General features: G+C 53.0%; 1 protein-coding gene across 6 annotated transcripts in view; it reads left to right on the top strand.

The window, feature by feature from the left end:
- MSI2 (musashi RNA binding protein 2) overlaps positions 1 to 19,848 on the top strand; it is a 389,374-nt gene that overhangs the window by 181,243 nt on the left and 188,283 nt on the right. The gene's annotated exons all lie outside the window — the stretch shown is intronic.

Genomic DNA, 19,848 nt, shown 5'->3' with positions numbered 1-19,848 from the left:
GACCTTCAGCAAATTCAACATTAGAGGGAACAGGGTTTCCTTTTCCCTCTTCAAGAGGAAAAATGAGAGGGAGGAAGAAGATTTATTTCCTTCTGGGGCTAGAGCAGCAACTGGAAATGGCACCCCCAGCTTAAAGAAAGGAAAAAAAGCTTTGTTAAATTACATAAAGTAATACAGGGAGACAGTCTCCTTGGGAAAAATGAAGCCCTGTAGAAAAGGTGAATTCCCTTTGGACGGTTTACTCTCCCTTCTCTGCCTCATCCGTACGCCCCGAGCTTGCTTTTATCATTTTGGCGAATATTCATACAGAGCTTTTTCTGTGCATTTATGTACTTTTCTATATACTCAGAGGAAATAATACAGTATTGTTTTGTTGTGGTAGGCTTTCCACTTTCCCTCAAACCTTCACTTTTTCTTCTTTCCTTTCCTGAGACTTAGCTGGGAGAAGAGGGAGCTTGGATGGACCAGTGTAGGGATTGGGTGGCCTGGCAGGTGGTGGTGCTGTTTCTACCCTCTTAGTTCTCCTTGGGCTCCATGAAGCTTCCTCACTGTTACGAATCCGGGAAGATGGATCGTTAAGAAGATTGGGGAGGGGCTTCCCTGGTGGCGCAGTGGTTGGGAATCCGCCTGCCAGTGCAGGGGACCCGGGTTCAAGCCTTGGTCCGGGAAGATCCCACACGCCGCGGAGCAACTGAGCCCATGCACCACAGCTACTGAGCCTGTGCTCTACAGCCCGCGAGCCACAACTACTGAAGCCCGTGTGCCACAACTGCTGAAGCCCACGTGCCTGGAGCCCGTGCTCCGCAGCAGGAGAGGCCAGTCCAGTGAGAATCCCGTGCAACGCAACGAGGAGTGGTCCCCGCTCGCCGCAACAAGAGAAAGCCCGTGTGCAGCAACGAAGACCCAATGCAGCCAAAAATAAATAAGTAAATAAATTTATTAAAAAAAAAAAAAAGATTGGGGAGATGGGTGGTTGTACGATGCAGGTAAGTGTCCAGAAGTAGCAAAGTGTTGGGGAGTTAATTGAGGGCCGGGTATTTAGACTTAAGCTTCCTTTGCTTAAGACCCTGATAGTCTTTTGAACCGGGAGGGCCCAAAACTGTCTGCCAGACAGTAGTGTCCATGGCATGGTTTTGAGTGTGTAAATGTGTGAGTGTGGGTGTGTGTGTGCATATGGGGTACACACTTAGGGTAGGGATTTTATGGAGAAGGCTCCACCTCCTCGGCAGACAGTCCTGTCCTGGAGTGCACAGATGAGATCCTTAGCTGGGGAAGTCAGTCCTCAGACATGAATGATGGTGCCTGAGGAAGCCTCCTTCAAAGAGCTGGTTGTCATTTCTGAAGTGGCGGGCCGATCTGTCCGTAGTGGACGCCCAAGGACCTTCCGCAAGCGGTCGCGTCCATGCCGCCTGTCCTGTGACATCTCTGCGGCAGCAGCAGTCAGGGCCTCGTGTCTCCGAACAGTAGACGCTTTGCCCTTTTTCCAAGAGCAGAGATCCTGGAGCCGTTGCCGGATCTTCACAGAGGACGGGTCCCTCATCTCTTTCTCTCCTGCTTGTACCTCTGCCGAGGCCAGCAGAGAAAAATTGCTTTGGTGTTTTGCTTCTCTCTGCGATTTAAGGTGGGATGTTGAAGATGCAGAGCCTTAGGAAGGCGGATGTGTGATTCGCGAATGACAGTGAAATTGGCACAGCTGTCTGGCCCGGCCCACTTTCCTCCTCCTTGCCTCCTTATAGGGCCGCATACAGTCTTTAAGACTCTTCACAACTGCTGCCCAGCAGGGGCACTTGGGCCTTTCAGAAAGAGGGAAGGGACAAGTGTGATCTGTCACCTCTATTAGCTGGCTCTCTGGTCCCAGCTTCCCAGGGGGAAGAAGAGAGCTGAGGGGTCTGGGGGTTGTGAAAATGAGAAGCCTGGACCCCTCCAAGCTTTGTTGACCGTGACCAACGGTGATGCCCTTTCCTCCTTGCCTGGAGAGTAGCTCTCCTGTGTGCGCACATCCACCTGACCTGGAGGTGGGCCCCTCTGACCACACCCACTTCATCAGGCTCCAGGTAGAGGGCATGGTAAGGGCTTCCATGGTCAGCACCTTGCAAACCAGCTTAGCAACTTCCCTAGACGCTCAGCGGGGGTTTGTCCAGCTGGGGTCCAGCTGGGAGATTCCGGCCATCTCCACTGGGGCAGAGGGACCCTTTCCTCCAGATGGGGGGCAGGTGCACACTCTTAGCTGGAAGGGGCCCCAGGGGCCTGTGTCCATCCTACCAGAGGGAAAATGACTTGCCCAGGACTGCCTTGCCTGCCGGTGGCAGAGTCAAGTCTAGAAACCAGACCTCTGCCTCCTGGCTGTGCGTGCCCCACCGTAGGCCAGAGACCCCCGACCTATGTGTCCCGGACTCTTGAGGGGCAGACAAGTTCTTGTCGTGATCCTCTGCTCACTTTCATTCTCTGTAGATTAGGATCGTTAAACGTGGACTGTCTTTTCTGGACTTAGGTTGAAAGAGCAAAGAGGGATGTTGTTCTTGAAAAGGCTGTTCTCTGAGAAGGTTCTGATCTGTAGAGAGGAGGCCTGCTTTCTCTCATTTTTGCAGTTGGAACAGCTACCCTTTACTCAGTGCCCACAACATGCCAGGCACTGAGCCACACACTACTTGGGCATCATCTTACCCATTTCTCCTACCCGCCCCCATGAGGCTGGTACTGTCCTCATCCCTGTTTCACTGATAAGGACCTGGGGGGAGGTTCACGTCCTGCCCCCAGCTGACACAGCTGAGACATGGGGAAGTGGGATTTGGACACAGGGTTTAACCTCAGAGAGGAGGGGGCTTCTGCATGGCAGATGTGCACCAGACCTCCTGGCCAGTCCTGACCGAGGGGCTTCTCACCCGTGCACGTAATCACTGTGACGCCACCTTCCTGGTTTGGGGGGCAACTTGTGGCAGCTCAGGAGGCCTGCTGCCCCGGCAACGGGCACCACAGCTCCCGTCTGTAACCTGATAATCTGGGGTTGAGCCGTATCCCTAAAATGACTGCGTGGTGAGGATTCAGTGGTATCATGGGATACTTGATTTCCTTTGCTTTTCCCAGTGCGGTAGAGGGACAAAGCAAGAAGCTCAACTCCAGCATCGGAATAGCAGCAAGAAGGCTTCCCTGGTGGCGCAGTGGTTGAGAATCCACCCGCCAGTGCAGGGGACACGGGTTCGAGCCCTGGTCCGGGAAGATCCCACATGCTGCAGAGCAACTAAACCCCGTGCACTACAACTACTGAGCCTGCGCTCTTGAGCCCACGTGCTGCAACTACTGAAGCCCACGTGCCTAGAGCCCGTGCTCCGCAACAAGAGAAGCCGCCACAGTAAGAAGCCCGCGCACTGCAACGAAGAGTAGCCCCCCACTCTCGGCAACTAGAGAAACCCCAGGCGCAGCAACAAAAGCCCAACACAGCCAAAAATAAGTTTATTTAAAAAAAAAGAATAGCAGCAGGAGCAAACACATCTGCCCGTGTGGAGCACGTCTCCTATGCTGTGGACTCTTCCGTATTCACTCCTTTAGTCCTCACACGGTCTTCGGGATTGGCACTGTTATTATTTCTCACTTTACACAGGAGGAGGTGGAGGCACAGAGAGGTTGAGTGACTTGTTCAAGGTCACACAGCTGGGAATTGGCAGAGCCCGGATCCAAACGTCTGACCCCAGGGCTCCTATCTTTATCTTCCTCATGAAACACCGCTGGTTGGATGAGTTGCTGTGCTGGGCAGAACGGGCTGCATGGCCCCGTGTTCTGGTATCTAGTTGGCTGCCTAGACCAACACCTAGAGAGGAGCCCTCATTCCTAGGGCGTAACCCTCAATGAAATAAAGGGCCACCGAAAGCTGAGTGGAGAGGACTGCACCCCTTAGGAGTCCTGTGTGGGTCTTGGGCACGTTCCCCAAGTGTGTCATTGACCTGAAGGAGCCTCAGGCTGAGCGACGATTACTACGTGTTTGCCGGCCCCTGAGACCAGGAGCCACAGAGAGCCAGGACCGCTTCCTTCAGGGGTCCAGACGCTGCTGCGGGTGTGCGGGTGGCCATGTGCACCCACTGACTGTTCTCCAGGGTGATCACGCGTGGTTCCAGGCCCCCCTCCCTCTCCTTGTAGCTGCCAATGGCATATTGTTTTGAGACTCGCTTCAGCCTAGGTCTGCGCTTTGGACTGTGGCCAGAGAATGGAACAGTTCTTCGCAGCCAGGTAGCTCACGTGGCACTTGAACTCTTGACCAGGTTAAAACCAGCAGTGTTAGTAGTCCAGCCCCCGGCCCGGGAAGCAGGGGTGCCGGCATGGCTCCGTTTGGGGGTCCCAACCCATCCTCCGTACTGGCCCTGCCTGTGGCTGCCCCTGCGGTGGGATCAGAGGGCCTGGCTGGAACCCTACTGCTGCTGTTGTCAGTTTCATGACCTTGACACTGTTAAGTAACTTTCTGAGAGCCTGGGTTTCCCCGCTTACCTTAGAAGGTCCCATAAAGCACGTAGCACGTGCTCAGGTGCGTGAGAGCCGCCCAGTGACTGGGAGTTCCCTCCTCGTACCTCTTCATATGGCTCTGGGCCCGTGTGTGAAAAGAACTTTTTCTTTTCGAGTACAGACAGCTGTCTCTTGCTCCTCGTATATGAAACTGTCTCTCTGTGGTAACTTTGCAGGAGAGATGGTTTTGTCATCACCCCTGAATAATGCAGTGACACCCCTGCCTCTCACCTCATGCGCAGGCAGCTGTGGTCACGGTCACTGTCGGACCCCTTGGCAACAATAACAAGACTGGGGAGCTTGAAGCCATTGCTTGTAAATGAGCATGTTTTTCTCTTTTTTGCTTTTGTGAAAACCAACTTCCTGTACAGCCGCTTGTGTTTAAACTGCCCCCCAAGGAAGGGGGTGGCCCTCAGCCCTTGTCCGCTGCCTGCCTGGTTCAGGAGACTGTTATGAATTAAAGATTACAGCCGTTAAAAAGAGATCAACTGTAAACCAGCACCATTTTCGCTCCTCATGCCCCCTGAGTGTTTAAGTTTTTGTGTAGAGTGAGTCCAAAACAAACAGAGATGCCTTGAGAGATGTGGTGAGCTGGAACCCAACACAGCAGGAGAACTGGGCCAGTGCAGGGATCTGGGGGCCAGGGTGGGGGTCCCAGGTTGCGTCGTCGGCCTCCTGTTTGTATTCTGAGACAGGACACCGGGAGAGCTCAGTAGACCCTGCCCCGGGCTGATCTGCTGCCTGATGTTGGGGAAACTTCAGCTTCTCCCCTCCCCTCCACACGCAGGCATCCCCCCGCACACACACAGTCCCATCGCAGTGTTTGCCCGTGTGCAGGTATTTTGTGCAAGCTGATGTCTGAAAAGGCTTTGGGCTCTCCGGACAAAGCTTTAAAGATTAATTGGGGCAGAGATGTGGTAGAAACATCACCAGGAAGCTTTTTATTGCATGCCTTGTCATCACGTGTGAAGATGGACCAGCTGCCCCACGGAGGCGACCCTCATGAACTCTCACCTGAAGCAGCCACGGCAGAGTGAGGGATTTCCAAGCAGTCGACTAAAACCATCAAACAACCACCACCATTTAACAGGAGCCGTCCTCGACATTTCTGAGCTGGTCCCTGGGAACACGAGGAGGTTGAAGAGTGGTTCCTGCTTTTGGCAGAGAGCTCGTGGTGCCGGGCTGGGAGGCGGGGGAGACAGACACAGACAGGATGGGATGAGGGCAGAGCACTTTTATATCTGTATCTCCTCTCAGCCTCATAGTGTCTGGGAGAGGGAGTGAGGGGCGCCAGAGCTGACTCCCCTGTCTTGGAGCTGGGTGTGCACAGTTACGGTCTTGGGCAAGGACCATGGTCAGGAGCGTAGTTAGGGCTGAATCTCAGGCCTGCTGCCTGTGGGTCAGCAGATCTTTACCGCAGAACGTTGATATAGTTCTCAGGGCTGCATCATCTCGTAGTTTATTTTGGGCAGATGATTGCCTTCTAGGTCATTCTCAACCATTTCAGTATCCTTGGCAGGAGACTTACCTGAACCTTCCAAGGCTCCTTGAGAAGGGAACAAGGCATGATATTTCCCCCACCCGATCTCCATGCACCCTGGGCCCTATGTTTTTATTGGCATCTCATTTGGAAAGTTCCTAGCTATTGGGAGGGGAGGGGAATGGGAAGTTTGCCAGTGTCGTGTTCCAAGGCCCCGAGTTTTAGTGTGTGGTCAGATTGACCACTCCTGCCAAGTTCACCATTTCTTGGGAGCAGAATTAGACTGGAAGACTGGACATTCTCCCTAGGGCTACGTTTTCCCAGAGGCAGTGTGAAATGTTAAGAGACACAAGGACTCTATGGCCAAATAAACTTATTTATAAATAAATTTAGCAACTGCTGAATTCCCTAAGTGCAGGACTTCTCAGAGCCTTTACTCTGCTAACAAGTGTTCTGATTTTCTAAGATCAGGTTCAGGTAGACACTGTTCCCTGGAATTATTTGGCCACTGAACTTATTTTAAGGGGACTAATGTCTATTGAAGTATTTCTTGAGAAACTTTCTGAAGACACTACCCCTTCTAGGTCTTCAGATTCATCAGCTGTGAAATGATAGGAGTTATTAGAGTGTTCTGTAACATCTTTACTTCTTTTTAAATTACTTTTCTCTCTTAAAAATCAATTCATAAATATTAGGGAGTCAGATGAATTTTGACTTGACAGATTCAAATCAGATATATCTATATCAAGTTGATATAGATATATCTATCTGATATCATATTGCATATATAAATGTATGCTTAAATAAAAATATATCAAATTTATATAATTTTCATATACATACATATTTATGTGCATGTGTCCGTACATACACATATAAGCATATAATTTTGTAATATACAATATAATACGTATACTATATGATAAATACTACATAATATATAATATTAAAAGTTATTACTCATAATGTTATAAATATGACAAATATAAACATGTAAATATATATACTCATATAAATATAATCTCTCAAAGGCCATCAGAGGTCAGGTCAACCACTGTTACCATGCTTTAGTCAAAGCAAAGTCAAAGCGCTTTGAGTCATTGTGTAATTTCGGATTGACTCTGGGAAGCCGCAAAGCTTCATTGTTGGTATCGTCTCTAGAAACACAAGGAGTCTGATTGGGAACCCCCCGGATCAGTGGGTGGGGAGCCTCACTCCAGCCCTGCTACTCTCCCTCTGAGTGGTCAGCAGGAAGCCTGGCAGCCCGCACATCACTCAGGTGGGCCACTGCATAACTCCAGAAAATAACCAGGCCTTTAGTTGCTCCCAGTCCCACGTCTTGAACCAGGCTTGGTGTGTGGGGAGGGCACCCTGGCAGGCCAGGGGAGGATAATTCGAGAATTCCCTTGCCTGTCCCTTGCTTGGCGGTTGCCAGCGCCTGGTGAGTGTGTTGGTTGTTTGCTTCGGGAAGATGTGGCAGCTCCTTTTAATTGCCGCCAAGTGACCTCAGCCTGGTCTCCCACGGGTTCTTTTGCTGCGTCACTCGGGAGAATGCCGCCCTTTCTGTGAGAGCTGGGTAGGAGCACAGCAGAGACGGGCCTGCACTGCCTCGTGTTTTCTTCCCATTTAACGAGGCTGTGGTAACACTTGAGTTTCGGGGTCCTTCCAAGGCACAGAGTTAAACTGTTCGCGGTGTTCTGGGACTTGGGCTAAATGTTTCTGACAGACATCCTTCGGACCTTTTAAAGACTGCCTTTGTGTTAAACTTGGGTCTTTGTCAACTTTCTTTTCAAGTGCCCCCTGCTTTATTTCGGGGGCCAGGAATGGGAAAGGAGCGAGGTGAGAGAAGGCGAGGCAGGACATGGCCACAATGCAGGGCCATTGTCCGTGCTCAGACTTTTCTGGAAAAGGCATCAAGTGCCTAGAGATGGGAAGGGAGAGATTTGAATCGTCCGCTGTGACTCCGGCTCCTCTGACGTCAGAATGTTAGAGGCCCTGAACCTTTGGCCTCTGGCTCCAGGTCTGTAAATCTCCCGTGGTTCCCACGCTTGTTAGGCTGGAACCCTAAGGCTTGATTAGAGGAGCTGTAGTGAACACCACTGTGTGTCTGTGTGTGTGTGTGTGTGTGTGTGTGTGTGTGTTCATGCATCTGGTCAAGTCTGACCAGGGGTCAGACATAGCGCTAGGTACCAGAGAGGGGGACACAGTCCCCGGGGACCTCAGGTAAGCTAGACTTGAGCAGAGCAAGTCATTAAAGTACGGTGTGGGGTGTGCCCGGATAAAAGCGTCTGGGAGGCAGAGAGTTCAGGCGCAGCAGGAGGGCTCATCCGGGGAGAGCCCTGCAGGGACATGAGACCTCAGCAGAGGTTGGAAGGACAAACCTGACTCAGCAGGTACAGGCGGGGTGGTGAGGTGTCCAGAGGGAAGGAGCTGCCGAGGCCTTAAGGGGTGACAGAGGAGTTTGCAGAACTACAGGCAGTGCCTGAACCTACAAAAGGAAGGTGGGAAGTGACGGCCCTGCTGCTGTTGCAGGCTGAAACGTGCCCTTCATCCAGGATGGGAGGGGAGCTAACAAGGAGAGGGGAGGAGAGAGCACCACTGAGCTGCAAAGAGAGAAGGGTGTTTGGGCTGAGTGTCTTCCAGGGAGGGTGACAGTCTGGCCAGTGCAGGCCACGTGCACTGAGTGGCAGAGGAGGGAGTGGCTGCGTGTCCCAGGTACCCAGCTCACTCACCAGGGCTGGGACTCTGCAGAGGCCTCACCCCTCTCTCTCTCTCTCTTTTTTTAAAAGTATTTATTTATTTATTTGGTTGCACCTGGTCTTAGTTGAGGCAGGCAGCCTCCTTAGTTGCGGCTCCAGGGCTCCTTAGTTGTGGCTCGTGGGCTCCTTGGTTGCAGCACGCGGGCTCCTTAGTTGTGGCACGCAAACTCTTAGATGCGACACGCATGTTGGGATCTAGTTCCCTGACCAGGGATTGAACCTGGGCCCCCTGCATTGGGAGTGCGGAGTCTTAGCCACTGCGCCTCCAGGGGAGACCCTGCACCCCTCTTTTGGAGCACTTCAGTGGAGAGTTAGATTTGAACACCCCATGGGCCAGTGGCAGGGCCGGTCTCCCCTCCTCTCAGGGCCCCGTTTCCTCTGGAGTGTTGGGATTGGCGATGCTCCCGAGATGCCTGAGCGTGTGACCCCAGGGCCCTCTGGCGGCTCCCTGCCCTTGACGCGGACGCAGATCACACGGCTACAGAGCCATCACCCAGCCTCCCTCAGAGCTGCGCACCAGCAGCCCCTGCCCGCTCCCTGAGGGCCACACAGTCATCCCAGGCAGCTGTTCGGCGGTAATTAGTCAACCCAATCCTTGCGGGTTCCATGACTCATTGTCTTAAATTTTAATAAGTACAGAAAAACAGAGTGCTGATTTAGTAAAAATTAATCCTCCTAAGAGGTAGCTCTGGCCAAGGGAACGCAGAGGAGCCGCCGCACTGGGAGGACTTGGAAGGCCAGCGGGGGGCTGGAGGGAACGTGCAGGGAGGTTGGGCCCAGGGTTGCGGGAACAGCAGGGCGCAGCGCTGAGCCCCCCTCCCAGGCACGGCTGGATTTTAGGAAGGAGATGGCAGCGCTGCACGGATGTCTCCTTTTACCCTCCCTCCTCCTTCCCTTCCCCTCTGTACTAGTGTCCTAGGGCTGCTGTAACAGCCACAAACGGGGAGGCTCCAACAGCACACGTTTACTGTCTCATAGTTCTAGAGGCCGGAGGTCGCAGATCGGGGTGTCAGCAGGCTCGGTCCCTTCTGAGGGCTGTGAAGGAGCCTTTTCCACGCCTCTCCCGGCTCCTGGTGGTTTGCTGGCAGCCTTTGGCGTTCCTTGGCTTGTCGGCCCGTCACCCCATCTCTGACTTCATGTTCACATGGCTTTCTCCCTGTGTGCAGGTCTGTGTCCAAATCTCCCCTTTTTACAAGGACACCGGTCATACTTAGATTAGGGGTCCACCCTACCAGTATGACTCCAACTTAACTATATTACTTCTGCAATGACCCTGTTTCCAAATTAGGTCACATTCTGAGGTGCTGCGGGTTGGGACTTGCACATACCAGTTTGAGGGGACACGACTCAGCCACTTTCTTTTCCTCTCCCCTCTTTCCCTTCTTCTTCCTCCCCTAATACCCTCTCGTTCTCTCCACCCTCTGTTCCCTTGACCTTGCTCTGCATTTCTCTGTTGCCCCCCTCTGCTGCCTTAGCCCTCATGATTCTCCTTGCTGTTTGGGCCACACAGCAGATGGATGGGTGCCTTGCCGTGTGCCAGCCCCACCAGGACTTCCTCCCCGGCCTTCGCCGAGTGGCTGTTGTGCCCACGTGAGCCTGGGACGTCTCGCCGTGCAGCCACCAGATTCCCCTGCCCTTCTCAGACACAGCTTTTCTTCCAGGAAGCTAAGAAGTCCCCTGTCCAGAGTTCACTTCCAGGCAGGGGCTTATGTAGGTGGGGACAGGAAAGCAAGGTGTCTATGTGAGCCTCTGTGTCAAGAGAGAATTTCCTTCTGTTGATCAGAAATATTCCAGCACAGGGCAGGGACATCCCCTGGCAGAGCCTTATCATTTAAAGCATTTCCTCCTCCAAGGCAATCAATTTAGGCCAAATGCAGAGCTAGCCGCAGCGTTGAAATTCAGCCAGAGGGGCATGTTGGCCCCTGAAGCATTATGGGCCATTAAGTCTGTAATGTAGCAGAGGCCTCTGGGTAGCCGGAGTTCCTTCTTTCCTTGCTGATCGCGGGAATACCTTGCTCTCATCCCGTTACACTCAGTGTCATAACCACTAGCACACAGACACGTGCTCCTGGTCGTGCTCCCTTCCTGTGTACCTGTGTTGATAAAGGAGTTTGGAGAGTAGCCAGGTGACTCCACCTTGGGTCTTTCTCTAACTGCATCTCAGTGGAGGCCATCAGGTCTGGGGATTAAGGAGATGCAGGTTTTTTTCCAGCTGTGAACACCCTCTCCTACTTGCATTTTGGTGGACCCCGGACCTGAGCTCTGGGACAGATGCAGAGGGACACCTGGATCTGCCTGCTTTCTCCCTCCTGCTGGAGCCCTGGTCTGCTTGGTTCCCCCGACAGGTCGTTTTCTGTCTGGAGTGCCAAGCCCACGCTCAGAAGGGATGGGGCCGGGCTAGATCCCCCAGCATTGTGGATGGAAGGGTGGAGGGTAGCGGGCAGAGTGGGGAGAAGCTTTGTCTGAGTAGCACCAATAGTTTTGAAATGACTTGAAAAAATTTGATCTTGGGGAATTTCCATCGTGAGTAAAACCTAGAAGATTCTCAAAGTTTTGAGAAAGCCACCAGTTTCTGTCTGAAAAATCTATCCCGTCAGCCCAGGTCTTCTGGTTCCTCCTGAGGCTGTCTCTAGTCCAGACCCTGATCACCCATCCCCCCAGGGCTTTTGCCCCAGCCTTCCAGCTGGTTTGGTCTCCTTCCCCTGTAGATACTCTGCTTCTCCACGAACCCTGCCTTCACCATGTTCCAGTGTATTCTCTTACCTGTCCTTCCAGCCCGAAAGGGAAACCAGTCCAGTCACACTACTTTTCCAGCCCCTTCTCCGTCGGTTTTATAGTGTGAACTCTCTGCTCCAGCCCCCTGGTCTGCCCCGGGTCCCAGACAGCATGTCTGATGTGCCCAGTTCGGAGCGGTCCCCCACCTCCATCTAGGCAAACTAGGTCCATCCTTCAAAGCCAGTTCTGTTCACTCACCTGCCGTATTACCCAAACAGGAAGCCCTTCTTCTCTGTCCTTTATTGGACGCTTCTTAGAACGGAATATTCCGTACTGAATAGATTTCGCCCTGAACGTCTTCTGTTTCTGTCACCCTCACAGCGTCTCCACCTTGTCTCCTGGCCGAAGTTTGGTTCAGTTTAACAAACATACAGTGGTCCATAAGTATTTTCTGGTCTCAGTAGGATTATAACTCTTGAGTTGATATTGGGGATGGGGTGGGACATTGAGTGAGGAAGGAGCCCTGATGGATTTCCACCCCTTCCTCTTTCCCTGAGATCGGTCCAGCAGGCGTCCTGCAGAGCCTCCTGCTTCAGCTTGGCAGGAAGACGCAGGAAGACGCCTTGACCTTGTTGAAAGGTCCTGGATTCTGAGCTGAAAACAGTCCCTCTCCATCATCAGATAGGACAGAGGCCCGTGAACACTGCCCACCTGGCATGAGGTCCTGTGTGAAACCTGGTTGCAGCCTCCCTGTTAAGTGGTGTGGTTTCTTTGCTTCCTGACCTACTTGGGAAATGCCCCCATCTTGGACCATGGGACTGTTTCTCGTAGGAAGAAAAATATATTTTTTTGACGTAACCGCCTAGAATCATTTTAAGCATGTGATATTATGATGATCCTTTTCATTACCGTCATATTTCTGTTTAACGTAATTTGGTGACTTGTTTCGAAAACCTTAAAGGAAAGCGTGGAGGAGGCATTTTTAGACAAGAGCCATCCCCGAGTCGCTTCACACGCACCTGCGTGTCCTGGGCTCCTTCTCCTAAGCAGGGAAAATGAGGTAGAGCCCTGCCTGGGTTTCATCAAAAACTGCTTTGTTGCTTTCCCATGAAATAAGTTGCTCTTAATTCAAAGGACTATCGGACTTTGGGGTCCTGGGGTGGGTGGAGGGCGGGGCAAGGGAGGCAGGAGCCAGTGTGTGGTAGGGTCTGGGCCAGGCATTCCTGAGGCCTCCACGTGTGTCGTTTAAACCTTGTCCGGAGCCCATGGGTGGCGGGTGTTGTCTGTCCCCTTGTACAGGGGCTTCTAGGCTGGGGGACAGGGAACGTCCTATGTCCCGTGGGAGGTGCAGATGGGGCTGCGCCCAGCTCTTCTCAGCCTGAGTGACCGTCCTTTCCTAAATTCCAGCCTCTTCTCCGCCCCCTCCTATCTACTTTGTGGGGTTGGAGCAGCCCAGAAACCCAAGCTGTCCTTGCAGTGCAACCGCTGCTTTTAAGACCGGAAGAACGCGCGGCTTAGTTGCTTGGCTCTGAGCCCTGTAGAAGGTTCCTAAAGTCGATCAGGCGGCAAACGCGTTCATGGCTTTGGAATCATAAGGTTGATTTGGAAAATTGGCACCTAGTGGCTTAACAGCTGGAATACAGTTTGTGAAACTGGACCTGGGAGGGGGACGTGGGTGCGCACGGTGGCCTCTCCCCGGCTCTGCTCACCGCGGCCATCAAGAGTGGGGTCTCGGGCTTCCCTGGTGGCGCAGTGGTTGAGCGTCCGCCTGCCGATGCAGGGGACGCGGGTTCGTGCCCTGGTCCGGGAAGATCCCACATGCCGCGGAGCGGCTGGGCCCGTGAGCCATGGCCGCTGAGCCTGCGCGTCCGGAGCCTGTACTCCGCAACGGGAGAGGCCACAACAGTGAGAGGCCCGTGTACCACAAACAAACAAATAAATAAATCAATAGAGTGGGGTCTCCCCTAATGAGGGGAGAGGCCCTGTCACTCTTCATTTTTCAACTGGGACCCAACGTATAGTGGTGGTGACCGTGGGAGACTTCTGGCTGGAATTTCTCCCCACTGGCCTTTGAAAGGCCAGGGCCTGAGAATTCGTGAAAAATTAATGGGGTCTCTGTGTGTTCTTTACACTTGCTGGCAAGCTCGCCTCTCCCTGGCGCTTCGCAGCATAATAGCTGCTCAGCAGCCGGTGTTTTGTATGCAAATATGACCTAAAGAAGTCCGGAGGTAGCGGCCCATTGTTGCCTGAGACGGTGCGATTTCAAACAGACACACGGCTTTTAAAATATTCCAGACATATTGAAAATGTCAGCAGCAGGGTTCTCCCACTTACTTCTTGCCTGGCTAGGCTCTCTTTTTCCTCTCCTCCTCCCCTGCCACCTACCCCACCATAAAATACAATCAAAAAGCTAGTAAATAATTTAAAGAATTGCCTCAAAGCATTTTCAGACTAGAAAGAGACACCTTTCTCTGGTTTAAGTTGGGAGAAACTGTTTTCATTTTTTTTTTTCCCAAGATATTTAAAATATTCAGGAGTGTCCCACAGGGTCTTGAACTCATAAATGTCTGCATTTTTCTCCCTATACTCTCATTTCCTCTTTTCTTTATTGAATTTTTTTAAAGGTAGCTGCTGGCAACATTTAGGTCCAGCTTTCAAATGAAAATCATATTTGAGATACTGGCCTTAAGTCAGACCAACCGAAGTTTGCGTTCATCTGAGTTCTGTGTCCCCTCTCTTCAGTTTAACGAGAAGGTGGAGTGAATCTTAGCTACTATGATTTTTCATCCTATTAACTCTTTTCAAAAGGGTCCCTTATCTTGTGAGCAGAAGGGAATGATGTCTCATATGTGGGATCACTACCTGTCTTCTTCCAGAAACTTAGTCAGGACTGGACCTTTAGTCCTTCTCACTGTGAGAACGGAGGGAGGTGGTCAGGCCTCCAGCTAGCCAGGAGCTTAGACCAGGACGAGGGTGTACAGGTTGGAAAGCCCTCAAATCCACCCAATCCTCACCCCCTGAAGACAGGCAGAGCCCTTCTTGGAAGAGCTCTCAAATAGGTGTGCATTTCTGGGTCTCTCAGAAGTCCTAGGGCCAGGAGTCGGGCTGGCCAGGTGGAAATGACTGTACCTCTTGATAATCGGTATCAAGTGGATGGAAGGAAGGGATGAAGAAGAATGAATGGATGGGTGAGTGGAAGGAAGGAGAACAAGGAAGGAGACAGATGATGGATAGAGGGCAGATGAAGGGTGGATGCGCAGATGGATGGAGGGAAGGAAGGACAGGTGTTGGGTGGAAGGGCATGTGGAGGGGGCATGAGTAGAATGGATGGAGGGAAGGAGGGAGGGATGGTGGGTGTGTGGTTCCCCTGTTAGTATTTGTTCTCTCATGCTATTTTCAACCAGACGGCATTCCTGAGGCCTGCTTCTAGAAGCTGGGGAGAGGTGACCTAGAACTCTGGTGCCAGGGGACCCTTACACCATCCTGTCCTGTAATACTCATAGAGGCCACTGCTGGCTGACCCCTAAGAAGGCAATTCTCTTGGAGTTTCTTTCAAAGGACATAGTGTTGTGCCCTGTCGCCATCGCCCCTTTCCTGCAGGGCCTGCGTGCTGGCACCCTCTGGCTCGTGGTTGGAGTATCTGGAAGTCCCCTGCCAAAGAGCCAGATGTACCCTCTCTGGGACCAGCCAACTGACGTCACATCCTTGGCACTGTGATCGCTTAACCAGAGCAGCTGCTTCAGGCTCAGGAGTGGAAGGCATAGTGGGTGAGAGCTCGGGCTCTAGAGGCAGATGAGCTGAATTTGAATCCCTTGGGGCCACCGCCTGCTTCTTGTGTGACCTTAGGCGAGTTATGTAACCTCTCGGGGCCTCAGTTTCCCCATCTGTACAATGGGGGAAGTCGTCTCTCCCTAAGGACATTGTGAGGATTAAATGAGGTGATGTGTACAAAGCCTTTGAATAACTGGGCCAGGCATGTGGTACCCACCCCAGGCAGCACGTGTGACCTATAGCTTTGCTATCACAGAGGTTGGGGCGGCGGCGGGGCGGGGGGGACTGTCGTCTCCTAGGGCCGAGATGAGGACACCAACAGTGACCCCCCTCCTGTCCTGTTCAGGCACACAGCAGGCACACAGCTTGCCGAGGTGTCCTCAGGCGTGGGGCAGGGGCGGCACACCTGATTAGTTTAGCTCAGGCTGCTCAGAACACACCTCTCGGGCCTCACCTGGGCATCTTCTGCGGCTCTGTTGCTGTTTCTGTAAACAGTGGAGGCTCTGGGAAGATACTGCAAAGTGGCCCAAGAGGAGTCCTTAGCCGGCCTCTCCCTCCTTGAGGCTGTAGTCTTTCCCTTTTCCTTTTGTTCTTTTGAATGACCCTCTCTGACTGTTTCGCCTCCCTTGAAAGCTGAAGCCCTGAACTCTCCCCTAGCGGCCTCTCACTGGGGTTAGGCCCCAGACACAGGCTGCCTGGGACCAGCTCTCGCCTCCGTATCTGCCCTGGAGAGAGGCTGCTTTCAGGTCCACGGCAGCCTCAGGAAGACAGCGGCCGCTTCCAGTCAGAGCCCCACTGGGCTCCCAGTCCCAGAGCAACCAGGGAGCCTCCCAGAAAAGCTGAAGTTCTGCGTTTTCTGTTTCCACCCCTTGCTGTCGCTCTTTACCATGTACAGCCCTTAAGAAGGGAGGCATGAAGACCATGGTCTGTAAGCATAAAGGATTTTTAAACTAAACAAGAAAACCAATTATTTTTCTAACTGCTTTACTTCTTCAAATCTTGCCCTGTAATGGAGGTTTAGAAGCCATCGCAGTTGGGCCATTATTTCCGTGTAAACAGTGTCATGCCCTATTGCTCCAAGCAAACAGTCAATTTTTTCCATTACGCTTGGACACAGATGACGAGGGTGCCCGGTCAGTGTCTCCCCAGCAGGTTTTAGTTGATGGGGAGCGCGTGACCGTGGTCAGAGGTGAGGAAAGGGTTAAGGCCTACAGGGGAATTGCGATTTTACCCAGGCTCCAGTCTTTGGCTTCTCAGCTGTGTTAATCTTTAGGCCCTGGCTTGGGAACCTGGTGTATCCAGAGCTGGGAGAGAGGCTGGGGAATAGGGAAGAGTTGATGGGACGCTAGGGCTGAAGTGAGGGGCCGAGAGCCCAAAGTCTGGACTTGGTGCGTTTCCAGGCTCCCCTGTCCCCTGCTCCTCCCTTCTTCCAGGCGGTTCTGCTGGTGGATCTTTCTGTAGTGCACATCTGATTTTGCATCCCGTTGCCTGCATCTCTGGGATAAAATCCAGACAGCCTGTGGGCCCTCGGGCCCCTGCCCCGCAGTGCCCACCTGGACCTCTTTACTCCTCCTACCCCGACCCTCTGGCAGTTCCCTGACCATGCGTGCTGCATCCTGCCCTCTGCCCAGAACATTCTTCCTACCTCTCCACTTCCTCTGGCCTCAGGTCTTTTTATCTTCCAGGACCCAGCTCAGACGCTGCCTCCCCCAGGAAGCCTGCCTTCACTCCAGACCTGAGTGCACGCCTGTCCCTTGCTGCCTGGGGTCTGATCTCTTCTAGCCCCCAGACTCTGTATGGTAACGCCTGGTCTGTCTTCTCCAGTCAGGTGTAAGCGCCTTGTATCCCAGTGCCCCAGCACGGCTGTTGACAGGTGGTACCTTCTCAGTGAGTATTTGTAGAATGAACGAATGAGTCCCCAGACCAGGCTGGGAAAGAGGGTGCAAGCACCTTGAGGGCCCCAGCAAGCGTGGGCAGGGTGGTGTTCCTGGCAGCCAGCAGCTCCCCTGGGTGGAAGGCGATAGAGCAACGTGGTGAAGGACAAGGGCACTGGAGCCAAGCTGCCTGGGTTCAGGTCCCGGCCCCGCCACTGTGACTTGGGCCAGTCACTTCAACTCTCTGGGCCTCAGTTGCCTTATCTGCAGAATGGGACTGATCACCGTGCTGAGGTCATAGGGCTGTTACGAAGGCTGAACACACTCCCGGTGCGTGGAGCGCCCAGCACAGCGCCTGGAACGGGGTGAGCAGAGCAGGGTGGCCGCTGCTGTTCTTGGGGCTTCTGCCCTGGTGGCTCTGTCCCAGCCGCCTTCAGGCTTCTGAGGGCCTTGCTTGGAGCAGAAGTCAGGGCCCTCACGTGAAATGTGCTTTTGCACGTGGCGTGGACCACACTGCTGACCCTCTGGGTGGAGGCCGTCCCTTCCAGCAGGTGGCCCCAGACCCCACCACCCTGCTCTCTCACTTAGGACACCTGCCTGGCCGCTGGGCGCTGGAGTGTGTGACTGCTGTATTGACCTTGAGCCCAGCCAAGGCTTCTTGAATCGAGCTGGCTCTCCTGGCAGACTCAGGCAGACTCAGCCAGTCCATCTGAGGCATTTATGGAGTACCTTCTGTGTACAAGCTATACTCACAGATGACCTGTTTGCCATAGGTGCCTTGAAGAGCACATTTGATCTGCTTCCTAATCCTGCGAGGTCGGCCAGGCTGGTATTCATCTTGCTTTTTCCAGATGAAGAAATTGAGCCAGGGAGTAGCTCAAGGCGATGCAGCTGTGGACCGCCCCCCCCCCCCCCCGCCCCCCGCCCCACTTCCCGCCTCCAGGTCTGCCTCTGAGCATTTTGGCTTATCCAGTGCAGATGGACAGAGACCCTCTCAGCCCTTGACTCTGCAGCAGGCTCGCTTGTACCCAAGAGCACGGGCTTCCTGGAAAGCCTTCAGAGGGGAGGAGAGCAGAGGGGGAGAAGAGGGGAGGAAGGGAGGAGAGGGGAAGGGGGAAAACGCCTGGTCCCCTTCTCACAGCTCCCCCGGGGCTTGTCCTCTGGATTTGAGGAGAAGCAGAGAGATCGAGAACAGGAGCGTGAAGCGGCTTCTCTCCTTTTGGACGTGGGGCTGCCGTCACTGCCAGGCGGCCAGGTGCCCGGGAGAGCCAGCGTGGGGCGGTGAGGGCCTCTCGTTCTTGCCTGTGGGTGGACCTTGCTCCCAGCAAGCTTGAGAGCAGAAAGGACGGAGCCCCACGAAAGACAAGTGAGGTGGGGATCTTCATCTCACAGAAGTCTTACGTATCAGCAGTGAGAGGCCTGTGTACCGCAAAAAAAAAAAAAAAAAATCTGCATATAAGTGATATCATACGATATTTCTCTTTCTCTGTCTGACTTACTTCACCCAGTATGACAAGCTCTTAAGTCTATCCGTGTTGCTTCAAATGGCATCATTTCCTTCTTTTTAATGGCTGAGTAATATTCCATTGTATATCTGTAATATTCCACTGTATATTGTGTATCTGTACCACATCTTCTTTATCCATTCTACGGAAGAAGTCTTTTAAACATAACCACAAGTCTCCAAGGTTGAGATTAGGTTCACACGCAGGTCGGCAGGCATACCTGTGTTCCCTTGGGGACGGACCTCCTGGGAGGGCTATAGTAAGAGCACAGGTGACACTGGCTGTCCTTGATCGCTGTTCTAGGGAGAAACCTACAGGTCCCATTAGTGAGGGAGTGGCGATCGGGGACCCAAAGTTCCAATGGCCTGGCCACAGTAGACAGGGAGAGGGGCAGGGCAGGCCTCCTGACCTCTAACTGAAGGTGGTGGGAAGAGGGTCCCTGGGTCTCAGAGGCTGGGGACTGGCTTTGGGATCGGCCGCATCCGGATTTGAATCCTAGCTCTGCCACCTACTAGCCTTGGGACCTTGTGCACGTCCCTGAGCTTTTCTGAGCCTTACTTTGCTTGTCTGTAAAATGGAAATAATAATAGTAATGATAATAGTATCGACTCTCCGTGGGTTGCCGTGAGGTTGAAACGAGCCAGTGACTGAGCGCTTAGCGGGTTCTCGGTGCAGTGTACACACTCTGTGGCCGTGGCTCTTGCTGTGTTGTTTGTCCTCTTGGACCGAACAGGATTCTGCTTCCATGACCTTTTCCCCACTCCCAGGGCACTGCCCATCATTGGGTTTTCTCATCAAGCCACTTTTCTCTGGATGCCCTTTGACGCCAGCCAGCACACTGACTTCTCTTCCCAGAGGCTCAGGGCTGCCTGGCGGGGGCTTCACCCCACGCATTTTGTCTGTGATGCATAATATATGTGTGTGTGTGAGTATGCATACGTAGACCCCCCCGCACAGATGTATATATAACTCATTCCCCAAAGAGAGATTTATTTCAGGGAACAAAATGCTTCTGGTTAGCTTCTGTGTGGATGCGATCCAGCCCCAAGCTGTTGCCATGAGTAGAATTCATTGACGGCAAAAGGAAATGAAAACAAACGTTCCCTGACAAGGGGCATTTCCGCTGGGGGGCCTCTGGGAATTCTCTCCTCTGTTAAAATAGCCACCAAATTGGACGGAGGAACTTGGCAGCCATGGCCTGAGCTCCTTAATTGTTTCTGTGGGGAGGGCATGGGCAGAAGCTGTGCGCTGGC

The sequence above is a fragment of the Delphinus delphis genome, chromosome 19 (genome assembly GCF_949987515.2).
Source record: "Delphinus delphis chromosome 19, mDelDel1.2, whole genome shotgun sequence".
NCBI classification, from domain to species: Eukaryota; Metazoa; Chordata; class Mammalia; order Artiodactyla; family Delphinidae; genus Delphinus; species Delphinus delphis.
The sequence above is the reverse complement of the archived record's forward strand: the minus strand, read 5'-3'. Positions and strand labels throughout refer to the sequence as shown.